At 49.5% G+C, this 20,343-nt stretch overlaps 1 long non-coding RNA gene across 1 annotated transcript; it reads right to left on the bottom strand.

Annotated features, from left to right (window-relative positions):
• Window positions 1-7,158: 7,158 nt before the first annotated feature.
• LOC121025773 (uncharacterized) lies at window positions 7,159-8,063 on the bottom strand. The gene is made up of 2 exons (XR_005788142.1): window positions 7,782-8,063; window positions 7,159-7,298 (listed from the first exon to the last, which is right to left on the bottom strand). It is a non-coding gene; the product is annotated as an uncharacterized LOC121025773 (long non-coding RNA).
• Window positions 8,064-20,343: the final 12,280 nt, after the last annotated feature.

Genomic DNA, 20,343 nt, shown 5'->3' with positions numbered 1-20,343 from the left:
GCATTTGCTGACTCCTTGTGGGCTTCAGCTAAGAACAGGTTTGCTTCAGAACAGTAAAAGCTTGTTCAGTGACTTCCTCTGATGGCCCCCGTTCTCCTCCCCGACTGTGGGCAACTGGGAGGCTTTGGGCTGGGGTCCCGTATTTCAGCTGTTACCATATCAGACCCAGGTTGAGCGTCAGTGTCTCAGTGGTCGATTTTAGCAAATGGACCTAAGGAAGGCAGCAGAGTGCAGAAGAGTCTCTTTGAGCATGGTGAGGCCCCAGAAGCCACACCCGGGAGGGACTGCCCTTCTCCAGTGGCCTTGCTAGCCTGGGGGCCATCAATTCCCAGGGTGTGGGGGAGCTAGAGAGAGCACACCTAGTACTCTCACTCCCCTCGAGCTCCTCATGACGCACAGCCTTCATTTTCTGCTGTCTTGGAGGGTCCAGCCAAGTCTTTTTAGTGACTCTCACCCTGGGGTCGTCCTCTGGAAGGGGGCCCCTCTGGAGCAGCTAGGCTCACCCTGCCCACTGTCAAACCGCTGCGTGTAGGAATGGCTGATGAGGAACTGTGCGAGGCCTCGGTGCCCCTTGGCTCGTCACAAAAGGGAAGGTTGGAAGGAGGTCACGGGAGGAGCCCCTGGGGGCATGTCCTGTCCCCTCCCAGAACAAGGAATCTCTGCAGGCAGATGGTCTGTGCTGCAGCTGGGGGCCCGCAGCCTGGGTGTGGCAGACACTCCTCTTTGGAATGCCACCGTGGCACGGCGAGTCGGCACTCCCTCTCTTGCTCTCCGTCTCAGTGGCATGGCATAGGTCGCCCGTCAGCCCAGCCTTCCCTGCGTCGACACGCCTTTGCCCTGGCTCCAGCTCAGTGCCCCATTCGGGCTGATATTCTTTTGCTGGGAAGGAAAGAAGAAAGTGACATCCCGGAGGCAGCTACATGTGTCCAGGGAAGGGGGAGGTTGGAGGGGAGGTGCGGGACTTCCAGGGGGCCAGGCCAGCTCAGAAAAATATAGGCAGAAGGAATAGAGAGTGAGCCGTGTCCACAGGCTGCGCGCGGCATCGTGGCTTGTGTGGGAGGTGCTGGGGCGCTGCAAGTACCTGATGTGGTCTTGTAGCTCACTCTTAACCTTGGGCCCAGCCCATGGTGAGAGGTGACCTGGGCACCCCTACAACAGCCTGCCTTGGAAGGTGGCCCCTGTGCCAGTGGGCCCGGGCTTCCCAGCTCCTGCCGAGGCCTTTCCTGGCAGGTGCCAAGGAGGTTCCCCAGCCACCTTGGCCAAGTTTCCATATGCCATTTGCCAGTGTGTGGGAGCTCGCTGCGTGCGCGCGCGTGTGGGTATCTGAGAGAGTGTTCGTGGAAGTGGACAGTTTCTTCTCAAACAGCCCCAGGAAGCAAAAGGAGGGCCTTCCCAGCCCCAGGTAGTCTTGGCCAAGGATCTGGGCCAATGATAAGAGTCCGCTTAGCTGGCCAACTTTGTGGCATCAGCTCAGAATAGAAGAGATGGTCACGCCTGCTTGCAGCCCCCTCCCTCTTCCTAGGTGTACACATTCCTCTGTCCTCTCGCAGGGTGGTCTGGGGTTCAGTGGGATGGTCGGCTTCCGTCGCTGTCTGGTACCTCCAGGCTAGCTACCAGATCACCCCATTTTGCTGTAGCCTCGCTCAGGGTTTTGCCATTTGTGCTTGTGTTATGTGAAGTGGGCACAGCTCCCCACCGGTAGCAAGTTGTCGGTCTGTCTCTGCACCCCAGGGCCGGGTGGGGCCCCGGGGCTGAGCTCAGTGGCTCAGGGGTAACAGAAAGCCCTTGATCTCCCCCCTCCCTCGGCCAGAAGGACTTCCCTGGGTTTGTAGGCGTTGATCCAGAGTCATATGTCCTCTCTGGGAGATTGACGGGGAAGCCGGGGAGAAATGACAGTACAGGCCAAGATGCTGGTGCTGGTTTGCATAGGGAGGGTGTCCCTCCGGCCCTGGCAGGATCGGAGGCAGGCCCCAGCCTGGGGAAGGTCTTCCCACCACATGGCCTGCCCTGCCCTGCCCTCTCTGAGGGGGTTAGAGTCCACGAGACGGAGTGAGCCGCCTTCTTCTGTATATAGAGCGAGCCAGTACTGTGCTCAGGAAAACCTAGTCACTTGTCGCTGCTCTGTCTGTGACGTTTTCGTACACTGGTTTGCTACTCCGGGCACGAAACAAAAACAAAACAAAGTCGTTTCAAGCAACACTGTCGTTTTGGAAACTGGCTTTTCTTTTGGTGTGCGTTTTGTATTCTATTCTAAGGAATTCTTCATTTATCTTGGTGTTATTGTGGTGGAGAGAATAAGATAGTCTCATTTTTGCCAGGAAATGGACACATGCCTCTGTCCCCGCCCCCATCCTTCCCCATTCGCTGTGCACTGGGCAGATCCCTCCTGTCACGTCCCATCCCCCCACTCCCCCACTGGCTCCCTTTAGAACCAGTCTTTGTGAGCCTCCTAGACAGCAGCAGGGGGAGTGCCCTTGCCAGGCTGGTTCTTAGGTGGCCCCGTGCCCCCACCAGTTTTCTCACCTCCCCGGGGCATCTTGTAATGTATTTTCCTCTGTTTTGTAAAACCTTCTGATTGTGCCGAAATGGTTTCTGCAGTCACCTTTAGAAATAAGTGGTCATTCATTTGTGTGCTTAGCATTCTGAACTTTCAGTCTTAGCTTTTTCTGTTGTTGAAGATCCCTGAGCGGTCCCCTCACCATGGGACTTTACTGTTACAATGTTTTCTTCATTTACTCTGATTAAAAGATTTATGAGAACCCAGGAGTCCTGGCCTTCCTTTCCCAGAACCTTCTTAGAAGCCCATCTGCTTCAAAAAGTAGACAGAAAGGGGCCACTTGTCCTCCACACCATGGAGGGACCGCCAAGGGGCAGCTGGCGCTGTACACGGCTTTGCCCCGGGAGCCCTGTGGCTGGCCCTGAGCTTCATGCACTGCCTGCTTCTGCCGGGGCTGCCCCGGACGCAACAGGCCTGCTTGCTTTTAGCAGGGACTGTCTTCTGGGGACATCTGCTGGGTTCCTGGAGCCCCACAGTGTGCTGGGCCATGTGGCGTGACTGCTCTTAGAGGAGGTAACTTAGAAACCTGACATGTTCAGGGCCACCTTTCCCGGGTTCCCCGAGGGCCGGCAGGTTCCATGCCAGAACTGTTCAGCACAGGCAGACTGTCCCGTGGGGTGGGGGTGGAACACTATCAGCCCTGCCCCTTTGGGAACATTCGCACCTGCCTTTCTGAAGCCATGCACTGAGTAGCCCGTGGTAACTGTGAACAGGCCAGCCTGCCTTTGTACCAGACAGAGGCCCTACTTGGTGTTTTGCTGCTTCTCGAAGGGACACAGCTAGCCAACGTCCCCCCCCCCCCCACCACCCCCAGTGCAGGTGGATCGGCTCGTTGGCTGGTAGTTGGGCACCCAGGCTATCAATGAGGCAGGGGCCTGCAGTCCCAGGCTACAGAACCACTAGCTTGGGTCAGGCTCTCCAGCCGCCCCAGGCTCTCCACCTGCAGAACAATAGTGTGCGTGGTGTGGCGCTAAGTCCCTCCACACGCATGACCTCCTGTAACCCCCACAGAGGCACACTGAGCTGACTGGCAATGCCCTCTCTGTCAGAGAAAGCGGGCTCTGGGCTGAAGGAGACGCTGGCATGCGAAGGCAGTTTCGTTAGACTCTAAAGCCCATGTGCTTTGCACTCTCCCTGGACGCCGCTGCCTGTGGTGCCCGGATTAACAAGGCAGACCCCTGCCCAGGGCTGCCCGCGCCCATCCCGAGAGGAATGGGTGGAGAGCCAGGCAGTGGTGTGGAAGGCGAGAGAGGCGGGGGAACCCCACGAGTGTGCAAAGCAGAGAAGCCAAACCCATCTTTTCTTGTGACCCCGGTGAGCCCCAGAGCGGAGCTGAGAGTGGACGCGAGGCCAGGCAAGAGCTGGCCCAAGGGGCAGGACAGAAAGTGGCTGCTGGAAGGAGGTGAGGAAAATTGGTCACGTGGCCTTTCCGTGTGGCTCCCTTTTCAGAAAGAGCTGTTGAGGGCAGCTGGGTGACTCCGTCAGTTAAGTGTCCAACTCTTGGTTTCGCCTCAGGTCATGATCTCATGGTTTGTGAGTTCGAGCCCCACATCAGGCTTCGTGCTGACAGTGCAGAGCCTGCTTGGGATTGTCTCTCTGCCCCTCCCCCTCTCATTCTCTCTCTCTCTCTGTCTCTCTCTCAAAAATAAATAAATAAATAAATAAATAAATAAATAAATAAACAAACAAACTTAAAAAAAAAAAGAAAGAGCTACACACCAGTGACCTAGGCCATGACCTTCTTTCTCTCCCCTGGCCTAGCGGGTCTGCTTCCGCCTGCCGCCTCTGTTCCAGTCTGTGTCCCGTGCCGCAGGCGGCAAACGCACATCCGCCTGCATTGCTTCCCTGGGCCCCGCAAACATCTTTCGCTTCATCTCCTCTCCCCCACGCCTCCCCCCTCCCCCGAGAACCATACACAGGGAGAGAGACCCTTTGCTCCAGCCCACTTTTCACGCAGTGACGTTTTCCGCTTCCTTTTCTCTTTGTGCGGGTTTCTCAGCTCCCCAGTCTCCCTTCTCGTCCAAAGGCCTGAGCTCTAGTGTCCACTCCTGGGCCAGTCCTCCCTGAGCTGCAGTCCGAGTTAGGTACTTCGGCTTGGCTCCTGCAAGCACCCAGCGCTCACTGTGGGGCGCCATGCACCCCCTTGCTAGGTAATGCATTCTGGCTCCTTGTACCTCTATAGACTGAACTCCTGGAGGGCAGGGATGGGGTGTGATTCGTTCTCTAGCCCGTGGGACAGGACCTGTTCCATAGAAGGTGCTCAGTGAACACCAATCTTACCCAGGAGTGCTGCCAAATGGCGAGAGGCACCACTGTCACCCCAAGGAGAAACCTTGCCACGCAAGCTGTCACCCATCCCGTGCATCCGTGGGTTCTCCCTCGTGGAGCCATGTGCCTTCGTTTGCCCAGGTGCCTTGAGCTGCAGCCTGGGGGTCTCCATGCTGAGCCTTCCCTGGACCCCTGGGTGGAGGGTGGGCAAGGCGTCCGGCTACGTTTCTGGATCCTTGGGAGCGGTTCAGTCCCCACCAGGGTCATCCCCCCCCGCCCCGTTCCCTGGGGGCACACGGGTTGGTGTTGGCACAGCCAAAGCCCTGCCTGCCCGTGGAGTATGTCCCCTATCCCTCGGCGGGGGGGGGGGGGGGGGGTAGGGAGCGGCTAGGGGTGGTTACAGCGTGATCCCCCCAATGAATTTTCCCCTTGTCCTGGTTTGCCAAGGCCAGTGGAGAGACGGAGCTACAGACGTCAGTCTGACAAACACAATGGCTTATTCAAAGGATGTGTGGTTTGCTGACCTTGGCAACAGGCGAGGCCAGCCTCATCCAAAGTCAAGGACTCCCTGTTACTGCCTGTACCCACCCCTCTCCCGGTCAGCATTCGCCCGGCATCCAGAGTGCACATCTGGGGTGTCTGAGCTGCCTGGCAAGGAGGTTTAAGTGTCTGCCAGGGGCGCGGTAGGGAAGGCTGCTCCTGTTGCTAATGGATGACCCGAAGGGCTCTGCCGCCCACAGCTGACTTCCTAACGTCAGTGCGGCACCTCTGGGAGTCTCCCAGCAAGGCGGGTCTGGGCAGGGAGGTTCAACGCTTCCTCAACAAATCTCTGACAGGTGACGGGGCTGGTGGCACGGGCTGCATAGGTGTTCTCCTTTCCAGCGAGGCCTTGCAAACCTTACCTCTGCTCCAGCTACCAGTGCTCCCTGGTCTCTCCTGCCTCCTCCTCCCCCTCCCCATTCAGGGGGGCCACCGGGGTGCCGCCTGCTCTGGCTGGCCCTTCAGCGATTCATTTCCTACTTTCCAGGAGTCCCAAGTCCCTTTACTAGTCAATCTGTAGAAGACAACTCGGGGCTCTCCGGTCTCCTGCCTGCTGGGAATGGGGGGCCTTCCTGTGCCCCTCCAGGATACACCCCTGGAGTTCGAGAATGTGGGAGCTGACAGTATACTCAGACAGGAGCTCCTAGATTTTCCTGCGTATTAGGATCACCTGGGGAGCTTTCACAAAAAATCCCAATGCCCAGGCCTCGCCCCAGCTCATGATTCAAAGCAAACTTTTTTTGGTTTTGTTTTTACTCGAAGCTTCCAGGTTGTGAGTCATCTCTTTGACCTGACCCTCTACACCAGTGCCTTTTAAAAATAGAAATATTCAAGGCCTACCAACAAGTAGGAAGACTAATACCTAAATCCAGCTCAAGGAGAAGAACGTTACCAATGCCGTGGAAACACACCCTTACACCGGAAATTTGGAGATTGTTCCTGAGAGCTTCAGGGAGTCTGGAGAAGGTCCTTAGGAGCCACCTCGGGGGGAGGGATGGGTGGGAGCAGAGTGGGTGAGGCTCTGATCTTTCCCCTCGCTTCCCCCGGAACAATTCTAGTTTTATTGTTTTGTACATTGAGGTCCTGTAAGTAATTTCATTGGGAAAGACATTTAAAAGTCACTTATTTCCATGCTCACTAGTCCTGTCTCCACTCTCCCCTGGACAGGGGTTGTTCTGTAATAGTGATAGGTGCACTTGGCCAGGTCCTACCTCTCTGAACTCCAAGGTGGCTGTGAAAGCCACCAGTGGGGGAAAAAAATGGCTTTATCAAGTCCTGTCCGATGTCAGGGGGCTCTGTTTCCAGACAGTGCAGTTACTCTGCATGTTCTCAGCGCACAGACATTACTTGGGGTTTTGACTACACTCACCCACTGTGCCTTAATGTGCCCCATGTCGTTGGGGTCTCTGGGGTGTGGAGGAGACATGATACCTCAGTTTTAAAGAATGTGTCTGTGTTTCATTGACTCTAAGACCTCTCCCCACACCTTGTCTTTTTTTTTCACACGTTAATACCTCTAAATTTGGGATGCATATGGGGTGCCTGGGTGGCTCAGTTGGTTAAGCGTCCAGCTCCTGACTTCGGCTCAGGTCTGATCTCACGGTTCATGAGTTTGAGCTCCGCATCAGGCTCTAGGCTGACAGCTCGGAACCTGCTTGGGATTCTCTCTCTCTCCTCTCTCTCTCTCTCTCTCTCCCCCTCCCCAACTTGCTCTCCATTTCTCTCTCTCTCTCTCTCTCTCTCTCCCAACAAATAAAAATAAACTTAAAAAAATAAATTTGGGATGCATCTTACAATCAGTGGCGTGACATTTTAATCAGCAGCTTAGTTGTCTTTTCCAGGGGCACGTAAAATCCGTGGCCATCTTGCATCTGAGGTGTCTTAGAGTTGCCGGGACGCCGTAATTGTTCCTTGCCCCATGAGAGTCCCCATCCTCGGAGAGAAAACCCCTTTGGAAAAACTTACAAACGAACTTGTCACCTATAGTCTTGTTCCAACCCTCCATCCTCTTTTTCTTTCCTGCCAGCATCCACACAAGCTCTCTGCTTCCTGACCAGAGGGGGGGCTCACTTTGCTGGGCTACCTCTTGGGGCAGGGAAGGAGGCCGGGTGCACCTGTATAAGGAGCACACCATGCCCACCAACAGGGAATGAGGGAGGGAGGGAAGGAGGAGGCCAGAAAGAGAGCCGGGGGAAGAGCCAGACAAGCCAGGCCAGCCATCCCCGACAGCTCTGGTTTCTTTATTTTCCACCCACGGCCTGGCCAGACTGCTCAGGCTGCTTCCCTGGGGATTTCCCAGGGCTAGTCATTGCCAGAAGTGATCGAGGAGGGCTGTAGGGGGAAGGGGCCCAGCCTTGCCCTGGGTTGACGTGAGCAGCTGCCTGGCCCACGCAGAGGAAGACCGTGATTTCCTCACCTCCTCCGACGAGGCAGAAGCGTTGGGCAGTGGGCCTCTCAAGGAGAGGCAACACCTCGGCCTAGGGTAGTGTATACTGTGGGCATTGACCGCACTCGGAGATTGCCACCAACCATCCCTCAGTGCTGGCAGCCGCTCTAATGAAGCTTGGCCCTTGTAGCCTTGAGGCCAAGCTCTTCCAGAAGGGGAAGGAGTGTCTGCAGGGAGGTCCAGGGATACTTGAGCACAGGAAGAGGTTTTTGGGACGTCCCCTGCCCCCTCCCCGCCCCCCTCCCAAGAGCTTAGGAAGACACGATCAGCCTGGATTACAGCTGCCCTCATGTAACTGGGTTAAAGTGTTGGCCTACTTAGGCCCCTCCTGCGGTGGCCTCCTTCAAAGCTGATGAGGCCGATTAGGAGGCTATTTCTGAGCCCTAGTTGTGTACCCAGAAGCCTGGGGGCCGTCCTCCTGTGACAAGAAAGACAATAACTAAGGCTAGACGGCCAAGGGCAGGCTCGGCCCTGCCTGTGGGAGAGCAGTTCTGTCAGACCTCGTGTGTCCTTGTAAAACAAAGAGTCAAATAATGTCAAGTCTAAGCGCCGAGGGTTTGAACTTCAAACCAACCAGTTTTCAGCCAAAGACCTTGTCCTCTGTCTTTGCCGTCTCCAGTCCTAGAGAGAGATGACAGAGAGGCAAGAGGAAGCCTGCCTCCATCGATGGTCAATGATAGCCACCTTCCTCCATTCAGTAGGTGCTGTGCATTTGAGGGCTATTTTTGTTGACCTTCTCTGAGCCTCAGTTTACTCATCTGTGAAATGGAAAGAACATCAGTACCTGCTTCCTGGAGCCGGTGTGAAGAGTGACTAGATAATGCACGTAAAGGCACTTGGCACAGTGCCTGGCCCCTTAAGCCCTGCTTCCATCAATGCCAGACGCCATCACTGCTATCGTTACCACCGCTACTGCCACCACCATTGCCACCCTCATACTCATCCTCATCGAGACGTCAGAGTGAACGCTAGAGAGCTCAGTCTCTGGAGCCTGACAAGCTTGGTCTGAATCGTGGCTCTGACATTTTGTAGCCTAGGTGGCCTTAGATAATTGGTAACTTCTTTGAACTAGATTCTTATTCTGTAAAATGGGAGATTTATAAGGCTGTTGAAAAGTGGATGCCATGGTCCTTACCACACAGTAAGCACTCGATCAGTGCTGGCTCTTTTAATTACTTAAAAGGAATGGTCATGATCCGTGGTATCAGGGGTTGGGGTAGGGAGGGATGAGTAGGTGAAGCACAGAGGACTTTTAGGGCAGTGAAACTGTTCTGTATGCTACTGTAATGGTAGATGCATGTCGTTATACATTTATCTAAACCCACAGAATGTACAGCATCACCAGTGAAGCCTAATGGAAATGCTAGACTTTGGGCGATAACAATGTGCCGATGTAGGTTCATCATTTGTAACAAATGTGCCACTCACGTGTGGGGATATTCATGGTGAGGAGGAGGCTGTGTGTGGAGGGCGGGGTGGCAGGCAGTGAGTATATGGGAACTTGCTGTACTTTCTGCTCAATTTTGCTGTGAACCTAAAAGTGCTCTAAAATTACAGTCTATTTGAAAGAAATGGGAAATAAAAAGGTGATTGAACTAGATTGTTATAAATCTGGGATGTTAACCATAATCCCCATGGTAACCACTAAGAAGATAAATAAAAGATACAGGAAAGGAAGAGGGAATCAAAATGATTCACAAGGGGAAAAAAAATCCATCAGACACAAAACAAGGCATAGGAACTGAGGAACAAAAAAAGATATGACGTACAGAAAACAAATAGCACAATAGCAGAAAAAAATCCTAAATAATTAGTGATTATCACTAATCACTAAATGTAAATGGGTTAAACTTGCCAATTAAAAGAAATATGTTGGCAAAATGGACGTGAAAAAGACATGACCACATGACCCCACTTATATGCTGCTTACAAAATACTCAGATTAGACCCGAAGACACAAATGGGTTGGAAGTGAAGGAATGAAAAAGATACTCAGTGGAAGCAGTGGTTACCAAAAGAGAGCCGGGGTGGCTACATACCAGGCCAAATCAATTTTAAGTGAAGAACTGTTACAAGAGGCCAAGAAGGGCATTTTTATTGATAAAAGGCTTGATTCTTTGAGAGGATACAATTCTGAACACACAAAACACCAAACAACAGATTTAAAAGATCAGAAGGAAACACTGACAGAATCAAAGGGAGAAACAGACAGTTCTATAGTAATAGGTGGAGACATCTATATCCCACTTTATTTTTATTTTTATTTTTTTAATTTTTTTTTCAACGTTTATTTGTTTTTGCGACAGAGAGAGACAGAGCATGAACGGGGGAGGGGCAGAGAGAGAGGGAGACACAGAATCGGAAACAGGCTCCAGGCTCTGAGCCATCAGCCCAGAGCCCGACGCGGGGCTCGAACTCCTGGACCGCGAGATCGTGACCTGGCTGAAGTCGGACGCTTAACCGACTGCGCCACCCAGGCGCCCCTCTATATCCCACTTTAAATAATGGATAGGACCCTTAGACAATAATAGGTCAATATGGAATGGAAGACTTGAAGAACACTATAAACCAACTAGACCAGAAGACATACACAGAACACTCTACCCAATAAGAGCACCGCACACATTCCTCTCAAGTGTACATGTATCATTCTCTAGGATGCACATATGTTAGGTTATAAAACAATCCTCAATACGTTTTAAAAAGATTGAAATCATACAAAGCATCTTCTGTGATCAAATGGAATGAAGCTAGAAATCAGTAACAGAAGGAAAACTGAAGAATTGCAAATATGTGGAAATTAGACAACGCACTCTTAACCAATGGGTTAAAGAAGAAGTCACTAGGGAAATTAGAAAATGCTCTGAGATAAATGAAAATGAAAATACAATATACCAGAATGTACAGGATACAGTGAAGGCAGTGCTCAGAGGTGAATTTATAGCTAGGAACACTTTCATTAAAAAGGAAGATCTGAAATCAACACCCTAACTTTACATCTTGAGGAAGTAGAAAAAGAAGGGCAGAATTAAATGAGAAAGAGAATAGAAAAATATAGAATCAGTGAAACCGATAATTGGTTCTTTAAAAAGATAGACAAAATTGACAAAACTTTAGCCAGACTCATTAAGAAGAAAAAGACAAATAACAAAAATTGGAAATGAAAGCAAGGGTGTTACCACCAACCTTACAAAAATTATAAGGCTCATCAGAGAACACTATAAGCGGTTGTATACCAATAAATTAGTCTTCAGGAAATGGACAAGTTCCTAGAAACATACAAATTACCAAAACTGGCTCAAGAAGAAATACACATCCGAATAGACCTATCAGTAAAGAGAGTGAATCAGAATCAAAAACCTCCCAACTAGGAAAAAGCCCAGGCTTCATTGATGAATTCTACCGAACATTTAAAGATTTGACAATAATCTTATTCAAGCTCTTCCAAAAAAAAAAAAAAAAAAAAAAACAGAAGAGGAAGGGACACTTCTAACACATTCTATAAGTCCAGCCTTACCCAGATACAAAGGCCAGATAAAGATACCGTAAGAAAAGAAAACCAGAGACCAGTATCCCTTAGGAATAAAGACACCAAAGTTCTCAACAAAATATCTGCAAACCAAATCCCACAGTACATTAAAAGGATCATACCACAGCCCCACGTGGGATTTATCCCAGAAATGCAAGGGTGGTTCAATATAAAATCAACCAAGGCAGCTCACCACATTAATAACAGAACAAAGGGGGGAAATGGTCATTTCAATAGACACAGAAAAAAGCATTTGACAAAAGTCAACACTCTTTCATGAAAAAAAACATTTAACAAACTAGGTTTAGAAGGCAAGTTCCACAATGTGATAAAGGGCATTTACAAGAAACCCACAGCTAATATCATACTTGGTGGTGAAAGACTGAAAGTTTTCCCCCTGAGGTGAGAAACAAGACTGTAATGCCAGCTCTTACCTCTGCTATTCAACATTGGAAGTGCTAGCCAGAGCAATTAGGCAGGAGAAAGAAACAAAAGACACCCAGAATGGAAATGAAAAAAAAAAAAGAAAGTTTATTTGCAGGGTGATAGGATTCTCTCTATATAAAATCCCATAGAATGCACACACACACACATATACACACACTAGTAGTGTATAAGGAAGAAAAAAAGAAAGTTCATTGCAAGATATAAGATCAATGCACGGGGGCACCTGGGTGAATCAGTTGCTTAAGTGTCTGACTCTTGATTTCTCAGGTCATGCTCTCACGGTTCTTGAAATCAAGCCACGCATTGCGCTCTGTACTGATGGCACGGAGCCTGCTTGGGATTTTGTCTCCCTCTCTGGCTGCCCCTCCCTTGCTCTCTCTCTCAACATAAATAAATAAATCAATGCACAAAAATCAGTGGTGTTTCTATACACCAATAACGGATTATATATCAAAGAAGTTAAGAGAAACAATTCCATTTACAATAGCATCCAGGGGCACCTGGGTGGCTCAGCTGGTTGAGCATCCAACTTTCGGCTCAGGTCATGATCTCACAGTTCGTGAGCTTGAGCCCCGTGTCGGGCTCTGTGCTGATAGCTCACAGCCTGGAGCCTGCTTCGGATTCTGTGTCCCCCTCTCTCTCCGCCCCACCCCTGCTTGTGCTCTCTGTCTTTCAAAAAAGAATAAACATTAAAAAAAAAATTAAAAGAAAAACAATAGCATCCAAAAGAATAAGGGTCCTAGGAAAAAATTTAAACAAGGAGGTAAAAGGAAGACTTAAATAAATGGAAAGGCATCTCATGCTCGTGGATTGGAAGACTTAATATCAAGATGGCAACAGTCCCTAAAGCAATCTACAGATTCAGTGCAATCCCTATCAGAAGTCCAGTGGCCTTTATTTTTGCAGATATGGAAAAGCCAACCCTCAAATTTATAAGGAATTTCAAGGATCCTTGGAGAGCTCAATCGTGAAAAAGAAAAACAAGGCAGGAGGACTCACACTTCCCCATTTCAAAACTTACGACAAAACTAATCAGGGGTGCCTAAGCCTGAGTGCCTCAGTGGGTTAAGTGTCCAGCTCTTGGTTTCAGCTCAGATCATGATCTCACAGATCATGGGATCGAGCCCTGCATCAGGCTCTGCGTGGACAGTGCGAAGCCTGCTTGCGATTCTCTCTCTGTCTGTGCCCTCCCCTGCTCACTCTCTCTCAAAATAAATAAATAAACATTAAAAACAAACAAAACTAGAGTAATCAAAACAGTATGGTAGTGGCAAAAGGGTAGACACAGACCAATGGAATAGCATTGAGGGCCCAGAAATAAACCCAAACCTCGATGGTCTATTGATTTTCAACAAGGGTTCCCAAACCATTCCATGGGGGACAGAATAGCTTTTTAAGCAAATAGTGTTGGGACAACTGGATATCCACATTCAAAAGAATGAAGTCAGGCCTCTACCTCAAACCACATGTAAAAATTAACTCAAAATAGATCAACAACCTAAATACAAGGGGTAAAATTAGAAGAGAGCATAGGTGTACATCTTCATGACCTGGGACTTGGCCATAGGTTCTTAGGTTTGACACCAAAAACATGAGCAACAAAAGAAAAACATAGATACACTGGACTTTATAAAAACCAGAAAATTTTATTCCTCGAAGGACATTATAAAGAATGTAAAAAAGACTGACTACAGAGTGGGAGAAAATATTTTCAAATTACTTCTCTAAGGATTTAATACTCTCCCTCTCTCTCCACACACACACACACACACACACACACACACACACACACCATATATATGGTATACACACATATACCATTATATATACATATATATATACACACACACACATATATGTATACCATTACAACTCACACATACATATACCATTATATATACGTGTGTGTGTGTGTGTGTATACCATTACAACTCAACAAAAAGACCAACAACCCAATTAAAAACTGGGTAAAGGACTTGAATAGACATTTCTCTAAAGAAGATATACAAATGGACCAATTAGCACATGAAAAGGTGTCTCGACCTCACTGATCATTGACAAGATGCAAATCCAAACCACAGTGAGGTATCAGTTCACACCCATGAGGATGACTATGATCAGACAGATAGTAACAACCGTTGGGGAGGATGTGGAGAAATTGGAACCTGCATATATGACTGGTGGGAATGGAAGATGGTGCAGCCAGCCACTGTAGAAAAGATTGATGGTTCCTCAAAAAGTTAGACGTAGAATTACCCTACGATCCAGCAATTCCATTCCAAAGTATACAGCCAAGAGAAATGAAAACGTATGTCCACACAGAAACCTCCGTAGACACGGATGTTTATGGCAACATTATTCAGAAAAGCCGAATGTTTGAAGCAGCCCAAATGTTCATCCGTGGATTGATGAATGGATGAGCCAATTGTGGGATAGCTATATAACGAAATATCATTCAGCCATAATAATGAAGTACTAAAACACGCTACAACTTAGATGGACCTCAAAAATATTATGCTAAGTAAAAGGAGCTAGTGACAAAAAGTCACATATTGTATGACTCCATTTGTAGGATATCTGACAATACGGCGATACGTGTAGTATGTAGATACGATACTGTCCTGCGTATCCTACATATCCAGGAGACCGAAAGAAGATTAGAGGTCACTTGGGGGTTGGGCGAGGGGAAAATGGGGTGTGACCTCTTAGTGGGGATGGGTATTTTGACGGAGTGATGAAAAAGTTGTAAACTAGAACTATTGTAAATACACTAAATATCACTGAATTGGATGCTTTAAAGTGGTTGATTGTTATGTGAATTTCGCCTCAATAAAGACAATGTCCAACAGAGGAGGTGAAAGGAAAGGAGTGTCTTTTTACCTCTCAAGTCCCGCTTGCAGGACGCACTGTGTAGCCGGCCCTAGAATGAAGGGTGTTGCCTGCACTTGCCCAGACTAGGGCAGACCATTAATGATTTCTAGTTGGCCTTCTCCAAGTCCGCAGATTCTTCTGGAGTGGTACCAACCCAAATGGAGGAAGAAGGGGCCACTGAGGCCCACCTACCCCACTGGAGCCATCCCATCCTATTTGAACAACTGTACGAACCCCCTGCCCCCTTTTCAACCCCATCATTCATGTGTACCATGGACCACATATGCTAGGCAAGATCAACAAGGACCAAGTCACCAAGGGGCACGGCTTCATTGACAGAGGTCACGATGGCCACCCACCGCCATCCCTGACCACAGTTCTGGGAAAGGGGCCATCGCCGAGGCCTAGGCTAGCGGGGCGGCAGTGTCTCCATGCAGAGTTCCTGGAATTCGTTGGAATGTTTGAAGTAGAGAAAGTTTAGGGAAATGTTTGCATTACTCGCACTAGTCTTGTCCTTCAAAGAAAGATGGGGGTTTCCCGCCCTTTCCAGTGCAAGACACCCTTTCTGCTCGGCCAGGGTATGTGGGAGTGGGCAATATGATTGCCCCATCCGGCTGTTCGGTCAACTCCCATCTCCTGTGCTGATACGCACAAATGCACTTACATGTGTGGACACATACCGTGTACCTAGGGTCATTCCAGAATGAACGTTTGGATGGAAATGCTAGTTCGGTGAAAAGTGACGGTAGCAACTTTCAAATCTGCCTGCTGTTTCGGCAAAGGCTGCAGCCCTCAGCGGCTTCCTGTCGGTTGAAATGTGATTTACGCGTTCTGTTGTGTACCCGTTGTGTTTCCTGTTTTACAATTCCAAATGTAATCCTGCCTTCCCGGCCTTTCCACGTAGCAGGTGAAAGTCGCACTGAAAGTCACTCTGATTTTCCTCTCTGGGTCAGTTACCGCTACCATCCTCCCTCCCTTCCTGCTCCACGAAGAGATGTTTCTTCCCTACGGGGTAATGTTTTCACCGGTAGGCATACCGTAAGCTTCCTTCTGTACCCTGGCCTCCAGGCTTGTTTGAGCAAACGGCCTAGTCTCTGTTCTGTTCCCTCTCTCCTGGATACGGGAAGGGCCTGAAGCCTTTCAGAGGGCAGCTTCGTGGCACAAAGCAAAACTTTCCGCCACAAATGCCGTCCTGCGTGTACAGAAGAATCCTGTTTCTTTTATAGTCACGTCTTTTCTTTCCCAACCACCTTGCATCTTCCTGCCAGGGAACAAGATGGCCAGCTACATTGTGGGGACAGAAGCCGTCTCCCCAGCTCAGCAAATCGCGTTTGCACGCAGTGCAGGGTGCCGCTGACGTGTTGGAGGGCCAAAGAAATGCCACCTGCCAATGGGGGAAGAAGCCACAGTTCTGCCCTCGTGCCACTCTGGGGTGTAAGCCGTTTAGGGGAACCCTATAGAGCCAGCCCGATGTGGCCTGGGCTCCAGTCAGAATGGCTTTTCCCAACCAGACCAAACTCGTATGCCCCCACAGCTCCTAGCTCAGAGTGGACTGTTAATTTGCCTTACAGGATTACACCGTCTTCATTCTCAAACCAAGCACGGTACCATACCTCTGTGGGGACGGGCACTCAGTAAATATTGATGGATCGCACTGAGCCTGACATTTGGGAGGAAAAGGCCAGAGTGGGAAAGGGAGGTGAAATGACAGCTTGCCAAAGGCTCTCAAAATAACAGCGTGTTGGGGCTCCAGCAGTGGTGTTCCGATTATCCGGTGGGACCTGGGGTTCTGTTCGATGGATCCATGCTTTCGTAAACACGTGATTCCGAAAGACATGTGTGTACATGTACAGTATTTAAAAACTGCAATCCAAAAAAAAAAACAAAAACAAAAACAAACCAACAACCCTGAAATACAACTTGAAAAACATGACCACGTACCTAACGTACATCTGGAATGACCATCGAAGGCCACCAGTGGGTTAGCAGGAGCTGTCGGGTTGACTCCTCTCTGTTCTCATGTCAGGAGTGCCTGAACTTCTGGTAGGCCTTGTCAGGCCTGGGTCGGAAGAAGGTTGTGACTGCACCAGGATTTCCCTGCTTGGGCCTGTATGCACACCCACGATGATAAAACGACAGAAGATCCCACCTCTTCTCCGTGCAAACCAGGACCTTCTTGCCGCCCAACAGCAATACAGAAACACATGGGGTGCCGAGGCTCTGAGTGCCTCGATGATCTGTCGCCCCGATTATAAGCTTTTATAGTCATCCAAGCAAGCCTCGTTGTTCTCATTAGCTTCATACGTAACCGGTATGCATTTGTAATTTATCACAAACCACTGCTTCTAATCTCCTCCGTTTCACGTCATGAGACGTCAGCTGAGATTTGGATTAAAAAGCAGAGAGATTCGGGCACCGTGGAGGGAGACCAAAGGCTGAACAAATTACCGGCCCCTTGTGACACAGCTGTGTCCTTTTAGAATGGGGGCATGAGCTCAAGGACGCCAGGGCCCTTTCGGTGAGCACGTCACGCAGCCACCGCCCGCTGCGTGCTCCAGACTTAGCGCATCCTACATCTAACCTCTGTTGAGCTAATGTGATCATCTGTCACGATGGCAATCTGCAAGCGCAGGTCAGCGTTCAGTTCTATAAAGCGCACGGCCTCCGGGCCGGTTCACTGACGCGATTTGAGATAGTACGATCTGAACAGGAGACAGTAAGGGTCAGTTTTCAACACAGTCGCAACCAAAGTTCTTGGGGCGAGGTCGACTGGCTTCCGAACAGCGCTGAGGATCTAAGGCAATGTCCTCCCCGGTCTGGAAAGATTTCTTTCAACAGGCCCGGGGTTTGGAACGGGGGGTCGTACCCTGAGCGACGGGATCAAGGAAGGCCATGTAACATAGTAGCCAAAGCAGCAGACCCAGGGGCCCGCCTGAGTCACGTCCTCCCGTTCAGGCATTCCTCCTGCACGTCGAAAGCCTGGGCAAACAGGTGCGAAGCCTTGACAGCTAGCTGAGCCCAAACCCACAGTCCTGGCTCTTGTGGTCAGAGCTGCAGCCAGTGGGAGAAGCCATTCTCTGGGCACTCACTAGCTCCCTTGACTGGCAGCTCGGAAGCCGGGTGTGATTTCTGCACAGCGCACTTCCCCCAGCTCACACGGCTAGGACCCCTTGGGCACGAGAGTGTTTTCCATCAATAGAGAGGAAACTGCCGCATCCCATACAACCACACTTGTCCTCCGAGGTGCCTAGTGGGGCATGAAATCTAGAGAGGAAATGCTGGAGCTCTGTGAAGAATTTAGGTAGGTGGAGTGTGATTACTGAAGTTGAAATCTGTCCAGACCATTGAGTTAACCACTAATGTGATAAAAATGAATGCTGTGGGCTTGTTCGAGGACTTCATTCTACCTGAGCCTATTAATATTGTCTAAATCATTAAAAAATCCCGTGTACCATTAAACATGAATGATGGCACTGGGTAAACCTCGGGCAGATGGCCGCCTTAATGGAGCACCACTCAAAACCGCAGTGGCCCCCTAGGACCGGAGCTGGCTGTTTTTAGCCACTGTGATTGACATAAGCACATGTCCTCAAATTCACATGGGGAGCGGGGTTTTGGGGCAACGTAACCGAAAATTATCCCGCACATACTCACTAGCAATTAATCCCGAGATATGCATGAGACGGCATAGGATTTAGTACTGAGACAAGCCAGTGATTTAGAAAAAGCCAGAGGTATTTCAGCAATGTCCTCGGTAGCCTTTCCATAGGGAGAGAGATCAGGCAACAGCTGATGGAGGTGGCACGCCAAGAGCTTTCTTACTCTCTTTTTTTAAGGTTTGTTTATTTTTGATAGAGCGTGGGCAGGGGAGGGGCAGAGAGAGAGGGAGACAGAGGATCCGAAGCAGGCTCGGTGCCGAACAGCAGTGAGCCAGATGCGGGGCTCGAACTCACGAACCGGGAGATCATGACTTGAGCCGAAGTCGGACGCTCAACCTACTGAGCCACTCAGGTGCCCCAAGAGCTTTCTTTCTCGACGCAGGCTCTCGTCTGGCCCTGGAAAGCCAGCAGCGCCTGTTGCCCTGTGCTCAAGGCGTTCTCCCCAAGCCCCGGGTGGGAGGAGAGCTCATACGACTCTGGAACCAGAAAAGTAACTGGTAATACGTTTGAACGTGTGGCAGGGCCTGGTGTGGATAGGAGTGTGGACGCTCTCTGAGGAGCCACATCTTGGGCATTTTTGAGATTCTGTCCCATACCGAGAACCTGGCAAACCTTGACGGCAGAAGAAAGGAAAGACTTTCCACCCCGTGAGATGGTTCCTCCCGCTGGGTAGCGCTGGTGTCGCTCCCTACCAGCTCACGAGGGGGAAACACCCATCGATAACACCGTGATCTGGAAGGAATTTGGAGCCGGCTTCGTGCACATCTACACTACCACCGGAACTCAAGCCTGATCCTTGCCTCAGACCCGCGGCCGGGGCGGACTGTCCTATAAAGGCTGGACTCAGTCGCCAAGCCCGGATTCAGGGCTGGGCAAAAGGATGGCCCAGGCGGATCACGGGGTAGCTAGGGAGCAGCTGCGGGCAGCTGAGCTTTCCCGAGCGCAAGTTTGGAAAGACATCGGCATCAGGGCCGAAGTGTATGATTTCAAAGTCTTCCACAGTTTGCGTTTTAGTCAGAAGCCCCCACGAGACCAAGATCCTCATGATGAGGCAGGTTAAAGAAACAGACGACCGACGCTAACTCGGTTTTAACGTTTTATTGGGTAAATGATTTTAAAGATAGTAACAATAGTGTCAAAACTACTACAATATCTTTCCACAGCCATACCTTACAGACCCACGTAAACCTTCTCAAGTTTCCTTTCGCTCAGTTTTAATATTTTCAAGCTATACATGTCATATAAAATGCCCATTTCCAATAGTTTCTTCAAACTATTAAGCAATTAAATGTGGAGGGCACGAGGATCTAGTTTATACCTGGAGGGGTGTCAGGTGATCTGTGATGTCTCACGGTAATCCAAAACCAGGGGACTAGGAAAGAAGGAAAAGGAGCTACTCCAGGTAGCTTTTGCTTGTTACGAGTCTCACCACTGTATCACCAAGAACTCAGTATGCTGGTGACCGATTCAAAGTAATTTCGGGGAACATATAAAACACTAAAATAACTTAGAAACTAGATCCAAATATTTCAAAAGTAATTGACTTCGATATACAAAAACAGTCAGAGGTGGTTACAAAAGTTTATTTTCTCAGTGCGTCTATGTACCAGCGCAGTTACTGGGTCCAGAGCAAAATAAAAGGCTTCTTTTCTTCTGAAACAGTAATAAAAAACAAGGAAAACATATCTTTGTATATAAAGGATCGATGCTGGTCTTAAGAATAATGTAATCGGAAACCCTTAAATCGAGAGGCACACAATGGGTTTCTGCTTTTAAAAAATAAAAGGAAAGTCACCAGTTTATTTCAATGGAGGAGGTGCTCGCACCACTCAAATAAACTTAATTCCATTTAACATCACTAGCAAAAATCACTTAGAAACTGTACAAAAATAAAAAAGTGAACACATTTAATCCTGCAAGGTTTTTGTAAGGACTGGAAGGCAGGCTTTTAGAGCAGCATTTGGGCATGGCTGGGGGCTTCTTTGGTTTGATCTAACACACGTTAAGAGACGGAGCCCTATTCCAG

This window comes from Herpailurus yagouaroundi, unplaced genomic scaffold, assembly GCF_014898765.1.
Source record: "Herpailurus yagouaroundi ecotype Mexico unplaced genomic scaffold, PumYag 67700, whole genome shotgun sequence".
Classification (NCBI taxonomy): Eukaryota; Metazoa; Chordata; class Mammalia; order Carnivora; family Felidae; genus Herpailurus; species Herpailurus yagouaroundi.
This window is presented reverse-complemented; position numbering and strand designations above follow the sequence as displayed.